The sequence below is a fragment of the Globicephala melas genome, chromosome 11 (genome assembly GCF_963455315.2).
Source record: "Globicephala melas chromosome 11, mGloMel1.2, whole genome shotgun sequence".
Classification (NCBI taxonomy): domain Eukaryota; kingdom Metazoa; phylum Chordata; class Mammalia; order Artiodactyla; family Delphinidae; genus Globicephala; species Globicephala melas.
In genome coordinates this window covers 87,431,056-87,455,900 of record NC_083324.2, presented here as the reverse complement: position 1 = coordinate 87,455,900, position 24,845 = coordinate 87,431,056, and the positions used below count along the sequence as shown (strand labels likewise).

At 39.8% G+C, this 24,845-nt stretch overlaps 1 pseudogene; it reads right to left on the bottom strand.

Annotated features, from left to right (window-relative positions):
- The window catches only part of LOC115866103 (translationally-controlled tumor protein-like), a 182,783-nt pseudogene that overhangs the window by 118,778 nt on the left and 39,160 nt on the right, over positions 1-24,845 (bottom strand).

Here is a 24,845-nt window from a genome sequence, read left to right as displayed (position 1 = left end):
AGTAATGCTTCAATGAACATGGGGGGTGTAGACATCTCTTTAAAGTACTGATTTCATTTCCTTTGGGTATATTCCCATGAGGAACTGCTGGATCATATGTTATTCTATTTTTAGTTTTTTGAAGAACCTCCATACTGTTTTCCATAATGGTTATATGACTTTATAGTCCCACCAATAGTTTACAAGTGTTCCCTTTTCTCCACATCCTTGCCAACTTCCTTCCTTCCCCCCTCCTTCCCTCCCTCATTCTCTTTCTTTTTTTCCCTTTCTTTCTTTCTCTCTTTCTTTCTGATAGTAGCCATCCTAACATGTGTGAGATAATATCTCACTGTTATTTTGATTTGCATTTCCCTAATGATTAGTGATGTTAAGTACCTTTTCATATACCTGTTGGCCATTTGTATGTCTTCTTGGGAAAAATATCTATTGACATCCTTTGACCATTTTTTTAACTGGGTTGTCTGGTTTTTAGTTATTGAATTGTAAGTGTTCCTTATATATTTTGGATATTAACTACTATCACATAGATAACTTGCAAGTATCTTCCTCCAGTTCGTAAGTTGCCTTTTCATTTTGTTGACTGTTTCCTTTGCCATACAGAAGCTTTTTAGCTTGTTGTAGTCCTACTGCTTAGTTTTGCTTTTATTATTATTTTTTCTTTGCCTGAGCTTCTGTTGTGACATTCAAAAAATTGGTGCCAAGACCAATGTCAAGAAGTTTTCTCCCTATGTTTTCTTCTTCAAGTTTTACAGTTTCAGGTCTTAAGTTAGTCTTTAATCTGTTTTGTGTTGATTTTGTGTATGGTATAAAATAAGGGTTCAATTTCATCCTTTTGCATGTGCATATCCAGTTTTCCCAACACTATTTATTGAAGAGACTATCTTCTCCCCATTGCATATTTTTGATGAAAAAACTCTGACCAAATATGCTTGGTTTTATTTCTGGGCTCTCTATTCTGTTGCATTGGTCTATGTGTCTGTTTTTATGCTGGCACCATACTGTTTGATTACTATAGCTTTGTAATATAATTTGAAATCAGGAAGTGTAATGCAGCCAGTTTTGTTCTTGCTGAAGATTGTTTTCATGATCTTCAGTACTTCCATACAAATTTTATAATTTTATTTCTGTGAAAAATGCCATTGGAATTTTGAGAGGGATTGTGTTGCATCTGTATATAGTTTGGGGCAGTATGGATATTTTAACATCATTAATTCTTCCAGTCTATGAACACAGTATATCTTTCCATTTACTTGTGTTTTCTTTAATTTCTTTCATCAGTGTTTTTCAGTTTTCAGTGCACAGATCTTTTGCCTCCTTGGTTAAATTTATTCCAAACTATTTTACTCTTTTTGATGCTACCATAAGTGGATTGTTTCCTGGATTTCCTTCTCAGTTGGAGCATTGTTGGTGTAAAGAAATGCAACTGATTTTTGTATGTTGATTCCATATCCTGCAACATTACTCAGTTTTTAAATTAGTTCTAGCAGGTTTTTTACATGTGTGGAGTCTTTAGGTTTTTGGGTATATCATATCACATCATCTGCAAACACAGATACTTTGGCTTCTTCCTTCCCTATTTGGATGCCTTTTATTTCTTTTTCTTGTCTGACTACTCTTGCTAGTACTTCCAGTACTATGTTGAATTGAAGTGGTAAAGTTGGGAATCCTTACTTTGTACTGGATCTTAGAGGAAAAGCTTTCAGGTTTTTCCTCATAGATTATGATGTTAGTTGTGGGCTTGTCATACCTGGTCTTTTTTGTGTTGAGGAAATTCTCTTTTATGCCTATATATGGAGAGTTTTTGCCATGAATGGATGTTTAACTTTGGCACATGCTTTCTCTGCATCTATTGAGGTGATCAAGTGTTCTTTATCTTTTATTCTGATATGACTAGGTTTAAAATTTCTTATTTTTTTATTCACAGAACTCAGTACCACAAAACCATTGATCTGCATTTATGACTATTATACCATGAAAAATAATTGTGAAAATTTAATCCACCCCTACCCTGTCACACTTTGGGAACACATTTATGTTCTCAAGACACTGGGCTTCAGTATCTTCACTTCTCCTGCTGATATGTATTGGGTTTAGCAAGGTGTTACCAGGCCATGAGCTTATCAGTTGGAGATAGTCTAGAAGGGCAGTTAAAATGGCCAAGTTTATGCAAAGTTGCAGAAAAGAGAACCTGCAGTAGGGAGGAAAAAACTCATAGAAATATGAACTTTTCAATCCCTCTTCCTTCAGCTACAGGATTCTGCAGGGGCCACTAGAACTCTGTTCTCATTTTTCTAATACTTGGCCTTAGCAGATTCAGAATGGAGAGAGAAGCTTACATTGCAATAATAAGATATATGAACACCATATTGAGCACTTCCTATTTGTCAGGGACTGTGTAATTTTTTACCTACAAATAGTCTTTTATGGAGCAAATAACATAAGATTCAACTTGTGAGGGTATATCTGAGGCACAGCGCTACTTCATGGAAATGGGTACACACAGAATTCCCCCTTCATTGCTGCCTCCTGCAAGAATGACCTTTGCTGAGACATTTAGCATCTTGGAAAGACAAAGTACAATAGAAAAATACTGGGTTGTTCAAACCCCTCCATCATTTGAGAGCTTTTAATAATTAACGATCAGATCATTTAAGAGTGTGTCATTTATCACTCTCCTTACCATCTTGTCATAGTTTTTAAAAAAATGGAAAATCTAAAACCAAACATGTAAAAATAATTTTCTTCCTTTAATTCATGAAAAAAACTTTTAAAAACTTTCGTCATTTTAAGAAAACAACTAAAAATAAATAATCAGCAGGACCCAAAATATTGGATGCAACTTTCTAACTTCTCTACCTCAGCTTACCTATCTGTGAAATGGGATTAACAATGGTGCACTACACCTGCAGAGGAGTATACATTTAATAAGCTTTTCAAATCTCTGCTTTGTAATTCTCAGAGGACAAGGCACTCTGTAAATATGAAGTAATCTTATTATCATGCCTCATTATCTGAGCTAATAATAACGGTAGAAAAGTTATGTCAAATAACATAAAATGGATATTGGAATAAAACTGCAGTCTGATTTTGCTGTTTCACTGTTCATTCTGGCAAGTGAGGATAAAATAAGCATGAAGGAGAAATAGATGGCAAACCCTCTGATCATATTTTGCCACCAAAATTCCAACCTAGAAATAACAAGTAATGATAACATAGCACAATTCCTGGTTCTGCCAATGTCTGAAATAAAAATCAACTCAGATTGAGCATGCCAGCTGAAAATAAATATCTTTTTTAAAAAATACCCTACTATGAAAAACCATAATGCCATCCTGATAATTGGCCAGTAGCATCATTTTTCACTACTTAATATTTAGCACATCATTAGCAAGAGTAAAAATGTCAAGAATCTCATACAGATATTGTTTCCATTATTGTGAAATGTTCAAGTGATTCTCATGCAAGGACAGCTTACTCTGTAAGTCAAGTGCATGGTTTTTACAGCAAACTAAAAATGTTCTATGACTGGTTGAAAACATTGGGCAGAACAGGAATGGTGCCCACATCTCACGACCTTCTAGTTAATGTTTTATTCTTTGCACATTTATTTTGAACAAACCTCAAGTCTCTTAGCCCAAGGATAAGTATCTGAGCTTTTGCAAAGTTGATCTGCAAAATCGAATCTGAAGCTCATCCCCAAACACAACGATAAGCTAATCCTTTGTGTTGGTACAGCGCAATGCGATTTTTAACACTTTACAAACTTTCTCTCATATACTTCCTTCAAACCAGGGGAGTATCTTCTTTTCTCTATTTTCCTTTTGCAGTTGTGCTGATGCTTCTGAGTTGAAGGAATAGCAAGTAAAACAATTTGTAAGTGTTCTTCATTGTCATCATAAAGAATTTATTAAAGACTCTTGTGGAAAACTGTGCTATGAAGTACTTTAAGATTATATAAAAACCATAGGTGGCCAATGTGACCAAACACCAGATTGTCACCAGGAGTTCAAGACAATGCAAGAACAACACTGGATCATCTTGCCTGGAGATCTGGTTTTAAGAATAAGTAACAAATTCTCTAAGCCTAGTTTCCTCATTTATCTACCTCCAGGGACAGATGTGAAGAGCTCAGTGAGATTAATTTATAAATGGTAAAATTTACTCATGTAAGACTTTTATACCTTCTCATCCACCCATATTTACATTGAAAAAGAGAAATAGGTAGAAGTAAAATACACAAGGGAATAGCAATAAATCTCTGCAAGACTTCCTTTGACATAGTTCTTTAACAAGATATTCTTCTAACAAACATTTCTTTCAGAAAGTTTCTAATCTCTAGCCTAGAGCTCTCATCATGAAGTAATGTCCCAAACATCATACCTAATTTGTTTTGACCACTAAATAGGCCACTACATGGTCCCTACAATAAGCCCCAAATTATATTATAACCCTAATTAATACCTGCAATGATGGGCAGACATTAGTTTGGTATGTGATGACCAAGGACTGCAACCCTTAATTGGCAATTTTGCCATACTCAGCAGTATTTGTTGCCCTCTGTCATCCAAATTACTTTGTTCCAACCCTGTCATCCCATTGGGCTTTAATGCCTACAGTGTCAGAAAAATCCAGCCTAATGCTTTCTTGGTGACTAGCTCTAGTTCAAGGGTCATAATGTCCCCCAGGATGTGGAGGGTCTCAGATCTACCAGGAAGGCATCACCCCACATTTTACAAGAGAAATTATGATTAGAGAATTAAATATGAAGTCCACTTTCTCAGGAATGGTGTTCAGTGGAGGGCACCTAGGTTTCCTAAAGCAAGTTCACAAGGCTTAAAGCTTCGGCCCTATGAACAATCTGTCTTTTGACATTTTTTTTTTCTCTCAGAGGTGTTCTGGAAAGCAGAGCATGTGGGAGCATAATAAAAATGAGTCATATGGGGGTGGGGGACCTCCCCACTAGGGGACTGGCATTTAGAGATAAATAGACTGTGAGAAGGTTACTGAAATTGCATTTTCACTGGCCAAGTTCGTTTTTTCAGTGACGTAGCGATGTAAAATAAAACACAATACAATGGCTACGGAGGATTGTTAGTGATAAATAGCACAGGAGACAGACTCACACGTACTATGTTTTTCCCACTGCAGATTAATAAAAGAGGTAGTTATCTAATAAAAAAATGACTGTTAATTGCTACCAGTTAAGTACTACTACCGTTAGTACTATTAAGTACTATTAGTATTGGCGAGATTTACTTCACCTTCTGCTGCTTGGAAATTTGACATCATTCCTGGCTTCTACCTCTCCCCCCAGTTACAATCCACTGGAAAAGAGAAAGTGACAAGAGCCATTTAATATGTCACAACACAGAGTGAGGGGAAGAAGTGCTGGAAGTGGGGCTTTTCAAAGAGAGTCGAGGAAATAATCCAGCATGATGATTACAGAATATGCTTTTTTCCTCCTTTCTCCCTCCTTTTCTGTAGGGGTTTATTTTGGTTTTGTTTTTCTCATTTTATTGCTGATGTGTTATTCCTGAAGGGTGTGTTCTTGCAGGTTTACGGCTCAGACTACTGAAATTGCCCTAAGCAACATTTTGATCCTGGAAGGTCACCCAGAGTGCTATACCTTTCCTTTAATGATTCAGGTCTGGGCCAGGCATTTCCCAGAATTGAGATGGTAATGAAGTCATTAGTTTCTTCCTACTTGAAGCCCTGGCTAGAAAGCAGAATTCTATGGGCAAAGTCTGAGTGGGCTTTTTTCATAAATCTCACACCCAGCTGAGCTGTAACACCTGTTACATTTTCCCAGGAGTTCGAGCCATAAGACCATTTCCAATCTATTTGCTCTTCTTCTTGCACAGGACACTGACAAAGGCAGGGGTCCCTGTTTTCTAAGGCACTGCTAATTGAAAATCTCTGGCTGGTGCAAATGTGAACTCAAACCCACAAGAGTTCCAAATAAGGCCCCCATGATTATTTCCTGCTCTTTTTAAAAATAGCCTTTATAAATGCAGGTTATACAAGATTAATTTGTTTGAGGGAAAAATAGTCGTTGAACCTCTTGCCCCCAATAAACTTTTACTTTCCATGCAGTTTAAAAAAAAAAGAAAAAGAAAGAAAGAAAAGAAAGGGAAAATAATAAAACCCAGAGATCAGCTAACCCTACAAGCCCTGTGTTTGTGAGAATTAGAGGGTGGGTGTAGGGTAGCATTAAAATGTATTTGCTTTTGTTTTGTGCTTTCAAAGTCTTCTCTATTTATTAGATTTGCACACAAGGATTGAGAAGAAAGTTGAGTCCAATGATTGAGCAAATGTAAAGTGATTACAATGGCACGTTTTTTAAAAAAAAAAAACTAGTCTCAAAAACCGAATAATTAAAATGGGAGGAAATTTTCCTGTAGGATCCTTGAAAGGAAAAACAAAACACATTCGTCTGTAGAAAAGATGAGCATTTCTGGCCCTGATAACAGTCTGTGGGAAAAAACCCTGAAAAACAATGTTATCAGATCTCAGACGACATTTGACAGAAAAAAGAATGACTAGAAATAAAGTTGATATAAACCCATTCACACTTATATATTCCTCTGGGAGTCAGAGCGCCTTAAGAATCTGAATCTTAAAGATAAAACTTTGGGGACCATAACCCACAAATCAGAGCCGGGAATCAAGCTGTTCCCTGTGGTCCTACCAACCGTGTTCTCTTCACCCAAAACCACTAAAGAAATGGACTGCCTTTGAATTCTGTACTGTGCTTCATTGATGTTTTGTGGTTTGGTGGTTTGTTTGTTTGGGGTTTTGTTGTTGTTTTCAAGTGCATTGCTTGTGGTCATTGTTGTGGTTTGAGTTGGGTACCTTTGTATGCCTCACTCTTAAGGCACATCCTCATTAACTACAGTCCTCCTAGCCTAACAATTGAGAATATGGCCTCCCACTCACTTTCAATTATGAAAGAGGAGTATGCATCAGCAGGAAGAGGGCTATCATTTCAATACAAGAGGAAAAACATAGCAAATACATTTCAGCAAATATGTTTTTAGGAAAAATGGTTGAGGAACTGTATTCCTACAGCATGTTGTTTTAGCTCTACTATGAAATCTGCATGCAGTTCTAAATCTGATTTTGAAGAGAGCTGAGACACTCAGAACCTTCAGAGAACACTTATTCAAACAGTTCCTAAAGCATATATGAATCCATTAAAAATAGATCTGGTTGCCTATTTATTGAAGAGGAAAGAGGTGCACAATATGTCACTAAGTGAAAAGCTTTTAAGTTGATCCATTTGTAAATTGCCATTGTTTTGGTAGGTCAAAAACAGTCAAGTATCTATAATTTCAACTTAAATACTATTCAAGATAATATGATCTCATTTTGTTGTTTAATATACACTCTAAAAAGTTATTGGTAGTTTTTCCTGGTAAGGAGATTGTGGGTAACTTTTAACTCATTTCTTCTATTGGTTTACCTATATTTTTTGCTTTTTCTGGAATAATCTCTGGGTTCTCCCTGGAGCTCCAGGCTGAAGATGAAATACTTCAGAAACATTAGCTATTCTTTTTTGGCTTCTGTTAATCTTCAGCCCAATTCTCAGACTACTTGTACTAGTCATGAGTTTTTTGGGGTTTTTTTTCCCAACCCATATCTCACCAATTCTGACTTTATCTATCACCAATTCTGACTTTATCTATATAAGCTATAGAGTCAGACAATTTAGTAACTTAAGAATTAAATTGGATTAGTGAACAAATCTATAATCGACCTTGCTTACTTTTTTTCTCACCTCAACCTGCTATAAAAACAATGTGTCACAATTCTTTTCAGAGTATTTTATGTTCCCGTCCACTGCACTGAAAATTAAAGATATGTTCCTACAAAGGAAAAGTCAAGCAAAACAATGATTCTTAATAAACTGAATCTAAATTTCTAGAAAAAAAATATGATCAAGGTGCCGGCCTCTTCTTTGTTAAGAAAGCAACACAGATTCTGTCAGAAATATCTTGTCTCATTTTCAGAAGTTTGAGTTATTTCTAGATTCTTCTATCTCCTTTCCACCATTTGCTTCTTTTGACTCCCTGCTTGTCAAGGGAGTGATTTTTTGACTCTGCGTGCATGATTGCCAAGTCTTACACTTGTTCCTTCTTCCTGTATTTGGTTATTGATGTCCTACAGGACTTTACTACCCTGTTTCACCAGTAGGTTCTGCCACATCTATTACAATACTTTCTGTATGATAGTAGGGCCTCGTTTGATCAATATTCTATTCTGTATGTATTGGTGATGAATATTGGTATTCGTCATCTTCCTAAGAGCTCAGGGTTTATTTTATTTTTATTAATTAATTAATTTATTTATTTATTTTGCTGTACGCAGGCCTCTCACTGTTGTGGCCTCTCCCGTTGCGGACGCGCCCAGGCTCAGCGGCCATGGCTCGCGGGCCCAGCCGCTCTGCGGCATGTGGGATCTTCCCGGACCGGGGCACGAACCCGTGTCCCCTGCATCGGCAGGCGGACTCTCAACCACTGCGCCACCAGGGAAGCCCTCAGGGTTTATTTTAAAAGGAACTATTACATTATTTAGGTTGGCAATACTGATCTATATTTTAATTAGGGAAAGTTGAGCAAAAATAATTTAAAACTCTCCCCATCAAGGGAGGTAGCGTGAAGCAGTAGAAAGAAAATTGCCATCAGGTAAGGCTGTAGCCCAGATTCTATGACTACATGTGACTTAGAGCATATGTCACTTAACCTCTAGGGGCCTTAAGTCAGTATCTGTAAGATAAAAGATTTTCAAGAGACAGAACTTAGGTCTTTCTGTTTATACTTTTGTTTGACTCTCAATTCATCAATCCACAGATCCTCTTTGAATTCCTACGTGGCTCTGAGGCAACATCAATTTTCCACGATGACCAATAACCAAGAGTAGTTGATCCACCAATGCTGTGGTTCCCGCAGTTCTGGAACTCCGTTGAATCTTCAGTTGCCTAGGCAGAGAGATTTAAAGTTTGTTCTTTACTATGTCTTCATGGCTCTTCTGTTGACCAAGGCTCAGCGAGAACTGTGCTCCTGACAGATAACTTGGTGGGTACAGGTAACCCTGCTGAATAAACTCCTCCTTAGAAACACCTGGTAGATTTGAGTTTCATCGTGTGCACTGATGTCCTGTACCATATTCAGGAATTTCCCAGACTCTCATTCTTCCCTAAATTCCCACCCAAATTGCACCCCACTGGAATAAGAATGGAAATCAACTTGGAATGTTGTCTAGAATCAAAAAGGAATTTTTTTTTCTCAGTTTCAGGTAATAAAAGTAAAAGGGCAGGGTGATCTTTGAATTTTCCCGGAGAAAAATTAAAATGTTCTTTATTAGTTGCTACAGTGCCCCAGGAAGGGATTCCCCACTCCCCTTTTTTTAAAATAAGAGCTTCCCCTTCCCTATACAGCCCTTTTGATACAAGTGAAAAAATTCCAAATTCCTCATTTGTTTAGCCTGAAAATCCCCTGCACATTCCCACAAACTACTTCCTTTTCTCTCTTTTTAGCAAGACTCCCCTCTCTCTCTTTAATGAAGAGAAGTTCAGAGGGTTTTTCCCATGAATAGATGGCAGGCACCTGGGAGTTATGAATTTTAAAGTGATCATTTTCTTTCAGCCCTGCCGGACAATGGGCATCTCCTTTTGACTCACTTTCACAGCTTTGAGAGGCTCTCAGATCAGCCACATTCCAATCGGACTGGAGTCAGATCAGAGCTGTGCTGGACCGCATCAAGGTCTCGCACAGAAAGACAAGGAGCAGATGGCCGGCACCGAGCTCTCCTCCCCTTTCAGCGCGCAAAGGCAGGCAATGTGGGAAAGCGTCTGCCCGGCATTGCCTATTGATCCCTGAATAGAACCACCGCATGCCACCAGCCTGTAGGTATGAACCTCTGTTAACAGATGGTGAGATCATTATGAGCAATTAATTCCTTTAATGTATCAGTGGGAACATGTTGGAAGGGATGATGCAAGCATTGAGTGAATAGTGAACTTCTCACTCCTGGGGGAGCAAGCAGGAGCTACCTTCGGGGGCGGCTGGGAGTATCTTCCCAGCCTGCAGCCTTCTGGCTCCGGACAGGAGCTGCGAACGGGCTGCACAGAACTGAGGTGTGGTTTTCATTAACTAATTGTGACTCCTTCCCTTCCGCGTCGTGATTAATGCCAGATTGGTCTCTAGATCATTTTTATACACAAGAACTATCCAAAAACACAGCGAGAAACAAAAACAATATTTGTCAGTTAAGTCCGACATGCATAGGGAATTATTTCACAGAAATCAGCAGAGTATCAGGTTATGGGTCACTTTCGCTAACCACAACTATAGTTGTGACAGTTCTCAGTTTAAAATAACGGTTTCTTTCAACAATGTTATAGCGGTGGTGAAAGTATGCTCATCCCACTGTCTGAGTCGGAAAACTGAATGTTTGGATGCATTATAAATGGGTAGATTTAAAAGAGGGTATTTTAAAAAATACGAATTCACATGTAGGGTGAATTTGAGCAAATGACACATGTAGCAAATCATCCCCCCTAGTATAAGATGGAATTTTTTTTTTTTTTAATTTCAGTAACAATGTGAAAATGACTGTCAGGGGCCAACTGGAAAAAATGGTCACCTTCTTATTTAGATATTTCTCTGATTCATTATCAATGAGATGATGGCATTTTTTGCATGTTTTCCGACCCTTAAAAATAATATTTCGTACTAGGGGTGTTTTTCTTTTACAGGCAAAAGAATCTTAGGACACAGTACAGATCATAGGGTAGCCCTTAGATTTTAAGAAGATAGAAAATACAGGAACAGGAAATACTGGCAACTATTCACTTAATTCATATTTAAATGACACTTTTTGCTTGTAATTAAGACACTTAAGTAGTGTCTCTGTTCATGAAATTTACATAACTGTACAATAGCTTGCCTAAATGAACAGCAAATGGCAGTTAACCTTGAAGTGTATTATCTTAATGAATAAATCTGGCTTTAATTCAATAAATTAAAAACAGAAATAATATTGCAAAAGACTTTTAAAAACAGACTTGCCATCCCCCATAAATACAGCATGGTACTGTTTATAGTTGGGTTGGAATGCTCGGACATTTTCCAGTATGATTTTAGAGCTCTAAAAGCATTCCAGTACACATTCACTATTTTTCCATCATTGTTTCCAAAGCAAATCAATGTCACTTTCTGGAAATCATCGATAAGAATATCTGAACACTGAATCAAGACACCTAAGCATGCTTATTTGAGATGGGTCTTCATCTGGGCTCCCAATTCCTCTACCTCCATGGGAAATTTGGGAATTTTTTTTCCAATTTTATATCGCGGAGGGTCCTATGACATAGAGAAAAGACTAGAGGAAAACATATTTCTTACATAGGAAAGAGACATTCCCACTACTTTTCCATTTAAATCAGACTTCCAAGGTCTGCAAATCCCTTCAGCATAAGAGAACCGACAAAAGATGCTGAATGCTTTCCTCCCAAAGTTTGTTGCATTAATCAGCGCGATCATGTTTCAGTGATTATATAGTTAAGGAGAAGAAATCATGCAATATGTTTTTATTTGCATGAAATAAGTTAATGAGGCACCACCTGTGCCTTGTATCAGTTTACTGGGGGAAAAAGCAGAACACAGGTGTTCTAAGAGCATCTTGGTAGATTTTATACATTAATTTAAAAACACTAAAACCTAAAATCATTTATCAGAATCCAGCAGTGTATATTGCTCAGGAATAACCCATATACACACAGTCATAAATAAAAATCATTGTGAAGAAATTCCTGGTTTCTTGGCAGCAAGGGGGAAAAAAAAGCTGTAATTCATTCTTTCCTCGTTCTCACAGTGTTCTCTATTGTACCATCTGCAATATACAATGTACATGCTCAGCCATAACCCGTAAGGCTGGAAAAGAAGCATTCACACTGTGAATTACCATTTTTCCCAGCATCGAGCTCTAGTCAAAGACAGCACAATAATAAACTAGAAGCTCCTTTGTCTGTTAACATTGTTCTTCATTACTACATGAAAAGCAAATTGTCTCTGTACAGAGGAAGAGTGGCACACACAGCCATGGGAGTAGGGGGAGGGATTTGCCTCTCTCGCTGACTGCCTCACATACACAGAGGCCACTCATCTATCTTTCCCCACCGGCCCACCCAACTGCGCCTTCCCAATCATTTCATCTGCAGGCACATTGGGAAGAGATCCCTTGTTCAGTTGGGTGAGATGCTGGATTAAAGACTCCTGGGATGCTTTTACACTGCATATCCTGAAGCTTACATCCACAGATTTCTTTCTTTTTTTTTTTTAAGTCACTTCAGTGTATCCCTTTATAATATTTGGGAGAAGTGATGCTTATCAGAGATGCTCTTTTTTTCCCCCAGGGCTAAATAGAGTCTGCAAGTTATTGTGGGTTATGGGGGCTCTTAAGAGCCAAATGAAAAGGCAGCAAGCAAACAAACAAAACATTAAGAGCAGAAGATGTATATATATATGTATATATATATATAGTATAACAAGTACATGGTAACAGTTACTGTGAAAGTTAAGAAAATACACAGATTAGACCAGAACTACCGGAAAGGGTCCTTATAATTGAAATAAGTTACTTATTAGAAATTAATGATTTTCTGAGGGTTTTTTTTCTTTTAGATGTAATAGATTCCAACAAATCTTGCAACACAAGCTTGCTTACAAAAACTATACTCAATTAAAAGATCGTAACTATCTTCTCATATGGAGGCCAATGGCCAAACCCAAGTCCATGATTTTTTTTTTTGTGGTATGCGGGCCTCTCGCTGCTGTGGCCTCTCCCGTTGCGGAGCACAGGCTCCAGACACGCAGGCTCAGAGGACATGGCTCACGGGCCCAGCCGCTCCGCGGCATGTGGGATCTTTCCGGACCGGGGCACGAACCCGTGTCCCCTGCATCAGCAGGTGGACTCTCAACCACTGCGCCACCAGGGAAGCCCCATAATTTAAATCTCAAAGAAACTTACCTCTTCATGACATCTGATAGGAGCCTCAAGGGATCATTTCCAGAGTGTGTTGCTAGAGAGGTCTGCCAGGAGAGGCTGAAGGGTGCTCTGTTACACAGGACGTGGGGAACCGAAATCATGTCTGCTAACTCAACTCTACTGACCAGAGTCTGGCTGCATGAACTCAATTGCTGAATATCCGTTCCAAAGTAGTTCAATTTGTGTGTACTGTTAAAAAGAAGTTGAGATCTCATCAGACAGGTAAAAATCATTGGGGGAGGAATGTCCAAATCAACTCTGGACATAAAACAGCTGTTTCTACACTGTTAGGTTTTGCAGTATCATTTTCTGCATGATTGCTAGTTTTTCTTGCTTGCCCATGGGAATAATACCTGGCTCACTAAATTGTCATGAGGCTTTAAGGAGATCACATCATAAAATAACTATAGTAGTTCTCTCTAATATAGTATGTTTTCAGTAAATGCCAGTTGTCTTTTCAGGTATAGATGAACATTTGATTTTAACTTAGGGGGGAAAATACTTAATTGCAAAGTAGTACATTCGCATTTGTTCTGTCCCTAGGAGACAACTTTTGTGTATTTTTAATGTGCAATACTTGAAAGACCACCTTGAGAAATGGTAAAATGTTTGTGGAGGTAACTGTGACAATCTTTCTCTACTCTGAAATTCTGTTATTCTAGAACATTCCCAAATATCTAAAGTTCATGTATTCAACCCAGAAATCGAGGCTATTCCCCTAGAGCCTGCAACTATATTCTGTCTAAAGAGAAACCCGCCTCTGTATTTTTACCATACACCACATGACTTAGGGCTAGTTTTGACTTAGGCTGGCTCATCCTGTGTAAACAAGACACTGACATCACCGGGACACAGAAAGGAATAAACTCGGTCTGTGCCCATGAGAAAGTGGTAAAAATACATGAGTCACATCAGAAACATCTGTCTTCAATCCCAAGTTAAGGACTTCCCAGGCTAAGGGGCAATTTGTGAATCACATGATCTACTCTCCAACTCAAACTGTGTGCTCATTTGTCTTAATCCTACTAAAACGTAAAAGGATAACTGATGGTGTCTCCTTTTTAATAATACTGCTTTTCCTTGAAAGTTTGCATGCTGGTTTCCAAATTGTTACAACAAATATATTTTTTCTTTTCTAATTTTAAGCTTGAATGCTCCCTTCTTAATTTGGAGTAACAACATTTGTTCCTAAACTCATAAAACACAGCATTGACTAATAGTCCCTATAGTTCTGCTTTTTCTGCAGGGGAGACGAGCTGAACTTCCTGACCGTGGCTCCGCACATTAAGACCCTTCGTTTTCAATCTCTTTTCTCACTCTCTCTCCAGGGGCTCTTTCTCCATCATTTCAAACAACACAGGTCATCTTGGTCTAAAGCATTTGTTCTCAAGTGGGGGTGACTTAACCAGGGGACATTTAGCAATGTCTAGAGATAATTCTGGTTGTTAAAACTGGGTGGAGGGGGTGATACTGTCATCTAGTAGGTAAAGGCCAGGGATGTTATTGAACATCCTACAATGCATAGGGCAGTCCCCTCACCAGCTCCCATAACAAAGAATCGTCTGCCCCAAATGTCCATGGGGCCAAGGTTGAGAAACCCTGGTCTAGAGGGGAAAAAAAACACAAAAAACTAGTTTTATATCATTTTGTATCTAGCTACTCCCCTAACCACTCTCCTTCATCACTAAACTTTTTCAAAATATCTCCCCTCTATCCATTTCCTATTACCCTCTTACTCCTTCGTCATCTGCAGTTTGTCTCCCAAACAAGTCACTGCCACTGTTCTCTTCAGGATTACTAACCTCTTTAATGGTCAAATCCAACAATCCAATGAACACTTCCCTCTCCTTTACTTTGACATCTCAATGCATTTGAATTGTTGACAGTTTTCTCCTTCTTATAACTCTCTCATCCCTCGGTACCGTTCATGCCACCCTCTTCAACTCTTCAGCAGCAGAGCATCTCATCCATCATCACAAACGCTAGCATCTCATGCCTCACTTCATTCTGTTCTACACTGAAATATCCTCCCGAAGAGCGGTTTCCCTGCCTGCCCTACCCAAAGTAGTACCATCTGATCTTTCTATCTCTTTAATTTGCTTTGCTTTATCCATAGCATTTATTGCCACCTGAGATTATATTATATATTTATTTTGAATTTGTTTCTTGTCTCTCCTCACCCCACTCCCGCTTCCCTCAGAATATAAGCTTTAGGATGGAGCAGGGACTGTGTTTTTGTTTGTTTGTTTTTTGCGGTACACGGGCCTCTCACTGCCGCGGCCTCTCCCGTTGCTGAGCACAGGCTCCGGACGCACAGGCTCAGCGGCCATGGCTCACAGGCCCAGCCACGCCGCTGCATGTGGGATCTTCCCAGACCAGGGCACGAACCCGCGTCCCCTGCATCGGCAGGCGGACTCCCAACCACTGCGCCACCAGGGAAGCCCAGGACTGTGTTTGTTTTGTTTATTTCTTCGTGATGAGCACCTGCCACTTAGCTACACATGCGTATCTGTAGAATGAATGGCTGGATTAAAGAATGGATGAATGAATGGCACCATGAAGTGTTTTTCTACCTGCCAGCCCTGTGCTTAGTACCATGTCCAATACTGGTTGTATCTGTCTTCTTAAAACATTTCTTTCTTTGTCTCCTAAGACATTGCCCTAAGCTGATACATCCCATTTCCATGACGACTTCTCTTTCTCCTTTGATGCCTCCTCTAGATGCTTGGCTGTTACTGAGATTCACTCCTCAGTGGCATGCCATCACTTTGCCTTGCACTCTCCTTGACAGCGTGTTCCAGTATCCCACTGGAGTGACCCTGCTAGGATGCTGTGTGTCACACTCCACATCTGTAGAACCAGCTGTATCATGGGTTGTCCTGGCAGACCAAACATGTTCTAGATCAATGCTGTTTCTGGTGACTTTTTCAACAAAGTAGAACAATTGCAAAGGCCTTGATACAGGAGGGGAAACTTGAATGTCTGGGGGAGTAAAGAAAGGCCTGTGTGGCTGGAATGAGGGGATGGGGGGGCACAACAGTGATAAAATATGACTGTGAAGACATTTTCATTGGAGGCTCCTTTATGTGCATGTAACTACCCAAGATGCAGAGACAAAGAAATTAAAGATGAGCTGAGGTTCCCTTCATCACTCAAGTTCTGTGATTTAGTCATCGCAAGCTTATGTTTTTGTTCCTATCAAACACTTTCATTTCACCCTGCAAATTCCCCTTTCCCCTGCTTCTTTTTTGAGGTTCCCTATGGTCAATTCCTCTGTCCCTGTTTACTTGAAAAAATAAGTTATCACTTATTATTTTTTCAAATAGTGATCTATATTTAAGGTGAATCAGAACAAGAAAATTTACTCCAAAATCTATTCCAAAGTACTGAGAATTCACATGGAGCTTAAATTATACATAGTGGAGAAAGGCACAAGTTTTGGAAACACCCATATAACTAAAAGAGATGTCATTTGCTTTTCCCTCTTTTACCCAAGTATGTTTTCTTCAATTTTTTTTTTTTTCCTTTCTCTGATTCATCTTTTTTTCTATCCAGCCTCTTGGCCTTTAAAGAAAATTCCTTGGGACTTCCCTGGTGGTCCAGTGGTAAAGGATCCTCCTTCCAATGCAGGGGACGCGGGTTAGATCCCTGGTTGCAGAACTAAGATCTCATGTGCCGCGGGGCAACTAAGCCTGCGTGCCACAACTACTGAGCCCGCAGGCCTCAACGAGAGGGCCCGCATGCCACAAACTACAGAGCCCATGTGCTCTGGAGCCCTCACGCCACAACTAGAGAGAAGCCTGTGTGCCACAACGAAGAGCTTGCACGCCGCAAAGACTGCCGCGGCAAAAGATCCCACGTGCTGCAAGGAAGACCCGGCACAGCCAAATAAATAGATATTTTTTTAAAAAAAGAAGGAAAAAGAAAACTCCTTAATGGTGGGCAACCATTGAAAGCAATCACATATAATCTGAGTTATCAAGGGGGATTTGAGAGAAAAGTAATTTCTGACCAGGAATACCAGCCAAGACAAAGATAAAGAAGCAAAGTGGATGTACGTGTGTGTACGTGTCCATGTGCGTGCCTATGGCAGTGTTTATGCAAAACCCTGGAATCTGAACTTCATGGGTGCCCTTAAAAGTCATCTACTTTTTAAATTTTCAAATACACACGAATCAAACAAGTATTACATGAATGAAAGATGAGTCCTTTTATAAAGGTGAAACAGTTACACAGATCATTTTTTAAACCTGGAAGGAAATAAGCAGATATTACTAAAAAGAGTGAGTTTAAACACTCTGGAAACTGTAAAACGTTAGACACTCGTAATATATTGTTGCTATTAATAAATAATTGCTTGTATATTTATTTCTTTGCACATTCAGATACACTGTGTGATTTAAATAGGATTATTGGGGGCTGCTTTAAATAGGAGTGGGAAGCCAATTCTAGAGAGAAACTACAGGGAAAAAAATTCCTTTTCTCTTCCTGAACTTGCCCCAGGAAGTTTATATTTGGAGTTTTTATTTAAATCACTGTTTCCTTTCTAATTATCCTCTATATTCGTGTATTTGGACATTAAGATAGAGTTTTAATATTCTGCTTAGAAAGATTCTTATATCTGTCAAGCTACACAATGAATTTAACTGATTAATGAATAAACCAGCTGACAACCATGGGTGTTTCTATTACCTGGGTGTAAGCGTATTTTCAACTAAGAAGGATAAAAGAGGTATTAGAGACCACTTGGGAATCATTAATAATAGTAGCATACATTTAGATGAAGGAAATTTGATATCAATTTTCAGAGAAAATAGTAGAAATCTTGCGATCTCTTCTGGGGGAAGGGGCGGTAGGTGGAACCCAGAACCTTGGTGGTTTGATTGGACGGTGTGCTACACAGTCTAAGTCTGATCCTTACAGAAATTGCTTGGTTTGCAAAATTGTCAAGGAACTAAATGACTTAATCAACCTTTCCCATTTTTATCTGCAGTCAATCTAAGCTTATTATTTATCAAACCACTCAAGTGACGGCCCCTGATTGAACAGAACATTCCACTGGGAACAACGTGAGTAGCCTTCCCTCCTGGGAGGGGGTATTCACAGACATCACAATGTTCTTTTTTCACCTTCAACCTCTATAGGTAGACACTTAAAAGCCATTTTGAACATTATCTCATTATCCCTTCACTTTTCAACTAGGAGTTGATTACCCTTAATTTACAAGGGGACACTGTATTGAGAAGGAACCCAGTTTCTCTACTGTTACATACAAAGCACTCTGTGTGGGGCTAAGAACAGAATTCAAACCTTCAGGTCATAATTTAGCCTCTGCTTCAGCATTTACATAGCATAATATTACGACTAGGACCCTCTCCACCTTTGAAAAATAATGGGGTATTATTGACAAACAGAAATCCCTTTGTGCTCATTTAAAATCCCAGTTTTTAAATCAGAGGTGGCCGTTTTTGAAAAGAAATAAATTCAGACTTTCAAATATAGCAGTAGCTTTATTTTATTTATGTTTCTAGTTAGAAAACTGCTCTGTTTAGTAACTATTCACCCAAACGGGTGAATACATTCCTCAAAGAGACAAACTAAGGTAACCCTGATTGTTTTGTTGACTTTGCTAAAGGCAATGGCCCAAAGCATTAGTAATTAAAATCCATTTAAAATTAATTTAACTTCAGGAGCTCCACAAACCCATAAAATCAGATGCATGCAAAAGTAACAGCTACAGATGCATTTTTGAAATCAGTGGTTTTCAAAGTGAAAAGGTAGACAACGGAAGGAAGGAGAGTGCAGGACAAAGAAAAAGGAAAGAGAGACAGAGAGAGAAAAAAGAAAGTGCTTAGTATTAGCCTGAGAAGCTTGCCCTCTGAGCTCAAGCCCACTGTTTCAAAGACAGGATGACTTCACTTGGTAAGGTTTCAAGTTACTGAAGCATCATTCCCCAGAATGGAGCCAAACTAGATTGAGACATTTGAAAATGCTTATCTGAGCAAACATTAAATTTGTATCCATTTCTCAAAACCAATCAGAGATTCCACTGACTACCATCTTAGCCTCACAGAAATTAAGCAAATACTTTCTGCATTGAAATGTTATCTAAGCTTTGCATCGATGGAATCTTTGACTACTTGCTCACAACTTCAAGACACGTGCTTTTAGATAATCAGATGTTGGTGTTTGGGGGAGGGATGGTAAATATATCTAAACACTGTTCAACTCTTATTTAAGAGGGAAAGTGTGGAAACTGCTTTACCAGATGCGGAAAAGAATGTCATCTACAGTAAATTTGCAAGTGTAGGGATTTGAGTGTAAGAGCTAGAGGTGGGGTAGGCATGTGGGAGAGCAAAGGACAAGAAGATGAAAATAAGAGTCTCCTTTTTCTACCTATTTCTTTCCCTTGCAAAATACGCTTCTGATTAAGTGAATGGCCCAGTACTGAAAATAAAAGTGCCTAAAAAAAGATTTAGACTATTTATAGAACCCCATTCTTGAAAAAGACTTTAGAAATAACCCAATCCTACCTCTAATTACATGTAGTAAATTCAGCTATGCCTCCCTGACAATGTTTGTTACCTTTCACCAGCTCACGTGTAGCTGAGGCAGACAAGTCTATTGTGGGCACAGACCAATTCCTAAAAGGTTTTCTAAATCTGAATTCTGCTCTCTTGAGCAACATAGGATACAATATTGGGCTCCACCATCTGTAAGCAATAACATGACAGTGGGGCATGGAGCTCTAGGGTCAGACAGACATAAGTTCATGTCCAGGGTTAACAGGGATAGCTGTGTAGATACAGGTAGGTTACTCAGCCTCTCTAAGCTTCAGTCTCCTTACCTGTAAAGTGGAATAATAAACATTTCCCACCTCATTGGCTTTTTGCAAGGATTACATGGATAACACATTAGAACAATACCTAGCATACAATCAATGCTTAGATAGATTAACTACTATCATGGTGGTAAAGGCTCAGTCAGATGGTCTTGAGTTCAAATCCTAACTCCACAGGTAAGTGGCTGTCCTTAGGCTAATTAACTTCTCTGAACTTCAGCTTTCTCATCTCATTTATTAATGGAGCCTAATGTTGTATTTGCATTTCTCTTTCAGACCCTCAGAAATAAGAGTATGAGAGAGAAAGTATCCTGGATGCCCAGGAATCCATTGGTTCTATTCCACTTATTCAGAACAAACCAGTAAAAACAATGTATAGCAAATAAGAATGCTAATGGTGAAGGTAGGTCACATGAAAATTTTCTTTAGAGAAAAATACAATTACATGTAATTCATTTACCCACTGATAACTGTTCTACAAACACTGGCCAAGTGCCTACAGATTGCACCAGACAGACCCCGCTCTTTGGGGTCGCATGGTTTCATGGCATCTGGGATCCTCCAACCTGCTTATCTGAATCCTATTTCTCTTAGATGGTCTTAAAATGGCCTCTAGGCGATTCATTCTACATAATCATTCATGTTCCCCAGAAAGGTAAAATTATATACTTCTTTAAAGTCCAGATGTCAAATTGAAAGAATGAACTACGTCCATCAAGATGGTAGCACATAACTGATCAATGTACAGATCCTTTAGACTTTTTGTTCATTTATAGTGTACAGGCATGACACTAAGTAACCTAAAACATCCCTTCTAGCTGTCTAGTTTTACAACTTATAATTGCGTTATTCTATTATTAAGAACTTTCTGTAGCACCAACTATCCAAGGCTATACATGTCACTCGGACAGCATCTCTTGGCTCAGTCATAGAGGGACCCCCTCACGGAGGGTTCATCTCTCAAACAAACACTCATGAGGAAATTCCTAATGTCCCAAAATATACGTGAGCAGCCTTTAAAAAATTCTTGCAGCACACACTATTGCTTTTGCCACCTGCTGTCTCTCCTACCCACTCTTATTTCTTCCAAGTTACAGAAACCCATTTTGTTCATATATTAATCACCATGTGCCTCAAAGAAGACCAGGCTCCTACCTGGTCCCAGAGGTTAAATGTTCATTGTTCTTAGCCAATCATCATTATTCTAATCCTTTTGCCAGTTATTGGTTTAGGAATGGGCAAGTGATTGAAATTCTGGACAATCAGATATGAGACGTATAATGTGAAAGGAAATGTACTAAGTGGCTCCTGGAAACTGTTTCTTTGCTGTTAAAAAGGCACAGGTAAGAGGAAGCTTCCTTTTTCCTACCCCTTCACTCGGCTGCTCAAGGTGATGCCTGGAGCTTCTGCAGCCATCTGTGACCACAGGAAGATAAATCGGAGGATAAAAGTAAACACACTTAGCAGAGCAGAGCAGAAAAATAAAGAACACCCAGGCCCTTCTTGACATTGTTGAGTTGCTGAATTAACCAACCCTGGAACTGCCTACCTCTAGTCGACTTGGTCTCTGAGATTAAAAAAAAAAAAAAACAGAGCTCTCGTTTAAGGCTGGGATTCTCCAACCATCATGTGCCTGCAAATAACCTGTGTGTCCTGTAAAAGTGCAGATTCTGATGCAGGTCTGGGTTGGGGCTGTGGATTCTGCAATTCCATCGAGCCCCCAGGTGATGGTGATGGTGATCCTGGCGGTCCTGAGCCCAAGCTATGAGTAATAAGGGTTGAAGTCACTTGAGATAAATTTTCTGTCATCAGTAGCTGAAATCATCCAAAATGATACAATCCTCAATCTAGCATTCTTTCTCATCACCTCTTGCCTGTGTTGATGAAATCGAATTGAGAACCTGAAAATTTAAACATTAATTTCAGTTGATGTTAACCCGCAGTTCATGCTTTGACTCAGTTCCACACGTTTCAATACCCCACAGTCACCAGCACCTTCTCCTTCTGTTCTGCCTTAAATAAGGCATTCATGGCCCCCGGCACCCAGCGTGTGACAAAGGCGCCTGTGAATGCTGGGTGCATTCGCCCTGCTCCACCAGGGAGTGCTTGCCAGTGCACCTGGCCCAAAGGTGAAGCAGCTGCGTGCACGTCGGTTCCTTCCCTGCCATCTCCAGCTCTAAAGAGAAATGCTTGAGTGCTTTTGCAAATCAAAACCTTTTCATCCTGAATTTGGTGATTCACCCTGAATGGCGTCTTCTTGGAAAGTCTGTAATGCACGATTGTGTAAGATGGGTAAAATTGGCCTGTCTCATTGACAGCACTCTTCTTCTCGTGGCTCAGGCTGGGCTGGGGGAGGTGAAAGAGTCACAATAAAAAGGGTTGTTTACAAAGGGCCTCCCTCCCTTGTTGGTGCAGCCATGCCTGTGTACCTGCGTGGGCTGAGCTGTCTGCATGCAGTTGGTATTACTGCCCCCTTTGTTCATTTCCTAGCCTCTGGATGAGAATTCGGTTTCAGCAGGTATGAAGATGGTGCTTGTTTATAAAAGGGCGAATTTACAAAGCTTCCGTACTTAAAAAAAAAAAAAAAAAAAAAAAAAGTTGGGGAGAGGCAGTCATTCAAAGGCCATGCCAAATTTGCTTTCCCCCAAAGCAGGGAGAGACAAAGGAAATCTCAACCATACCTCCCAGACACAAAGAACATGCGTTTGCCCTAGAAATCCAAGCGGGTGAACTCAGCTCATCATCCCAGAAGCTGGTCACTAATTCTATCCAGTTAAAAAATATATCTATAGTCCCTTTCAAATCGTGAAGAATTATCTTTGTATTTAGGGTCAGCTAACATTTCTTTTAGTGCCAGACAACCCTACACTATGAACTTTCTTATATATTATCTTATTTAATCTTTTCGACAACTCTGTCAGTTAGATATTTGAATTAGTAGAAGTCCAGAATCTGAAATGTACATATTGAGCCCAAGAGACCTTTACAAGAGGAAAAGGTAAAATTGCTTTGGAAAACTATGTTACATAGCGCTAGAGCAATCTAAGAGCACCAATACTTTTTTTTTTTTTCTCACAGAGCTGAAACAGACCTCCCCTTGGCTTCTGCCTCAGTAGAATAGTCATGGTCTTTGCAGACAGAAGGACTGATGGCCAGAACCTTCCCCTGGTACCTTGAAGCCCTGGATTTACAACCCACACTATACTTCCTGGGACAAAACTGTGGGTCAGAGCTTGTAGGTAGCCACCCAGAAGCCAAGTGCAGCTCATGGTCGTCTTTTTTGTGGCTCTCTCAACTTTGTTCATTTGGATTCATTGCTGGTATTTTTAAATGTTCATGTAAAAATCTGGATTTCAGAATTCTCCAAAGAAGTCAGATCGGTCTGTACTGGGTCGTAGGACAGTACTCTTGATTGCTAAGTAGGTGAAATTCCTTTACTCAGGGAAGGTGGTTGGTCTCCAACTGGCACACTGAAGCTCTCCTGCCATCTCTCCAACATGGGGGCCAGTGTCACTATCAAGTCTATGTCAGTCTACACCAAGGTTCCTCGACCCTGGAACTCTTGGCATTTGGGGTCAGATAATTCCTAGCTGTGGGGGACAGCCCAGCATCCCTAGCCTCTACTCACTAGATGCCAGTGGTAACCTTCACCCCAGTTAGGACAACCAAAAATGTCCCCAGACGTTACCAAATGTCCCCTGTGTGGGTGAATATTCCCTGGTTGAGAACCACTGCTTTACATACACCCAGTCCTCTTTGCTCATTTAAGTCACTAGCCAAGCCCCCATCCTCAGCAGAGTCTGCATCTCCAACTGCCTCCAAGTCGTCCCTTATTCCACTGATGATGAAAAGTCTACAAATACACACTGATTTCCCCTAACTTAAGGTTTTGTGTCCCTTTAGAATGAATGTCAGTCTCAGTCAGGCAGTATATTATCAATTATTTATATCTTGGATTTTCCAGATCTTTTCTTAAGGGCAAATTTGTACAGGGAAGTGGATGAGGAGAGCATGAAACCACTGTGTCCTGAAGGAAGGTTGATAAGAAAAGGCTATTTTAAAAAGAAAGGGCGGGCTTCCCTGGTGGCGCAGTGGTTGAGAGTCCGCCTGCCAATGCAGGGGATGACAGGTTCGTGCCCCGGTCTGGGAAGATCCCACATGCCGCAGAGCGGCTGTGCCCGTCGGAGCCTGTGCTCTGCAACAGGAGAGGCCATAGCAGTGAGAAGCCCGCGTACTGCAAAAAAAAAAAAAGACGGGGAAGGGAGTAGTAGATGGGCTACAACATCTTCTTAACCGCCAGCCCAGCAGGCATCCACGTGAAACAAAGCTTTATGAGGCTCACCTGTGCTCACACTGAACTTTCCTGCTCTGAATGAGCAGGAGAGTGGATTTACACACGCCCAGCCCCCAGCCGCGTGTCATGCTCCTGTTTTAAGGAGTTGTTCTGGCAAGGGGTCCTTCTCCAGAACTCATTTCCTCATGTGGGCAACACAGTTAAGAAAAACACACCCATTTGCCAGCTCCCCTCATTGTCTGCCCTAATTAGGGGGGATTTTGCTGTTCTTTCAAAATGGCTGTGGAGGGCAAAGGGATGCTGCAAGGGGAGTGACCCTCTGCAGGGGTGACCATTCCAAGTTCCTCTTAGCAGGGACCTCAGACTCTGTGCAGGGCTTCTGCGTGACAGGATCTGAAGAGAGTCATTGGGAGAACTTTGGGGTTAGATAAACCTAACTTTACAAATTGGTCATAACTGAGCAGCCACAAAACCACCTCCTACACCAAAACCTATGAAGTGTGGCTAACTTTCCTTTCCTTCAAAGGAAATGTGTTGACCTAAAAGAATGTACTAGAGCTCAAGAAAGCTGAAAATTAATGAACTCAAAAAGCTAGAAACAATAGAAAACTCACTTTTTAAAAGTAGAAAAAATTGATAAGAATAAAAGCAGATGTAAACAAA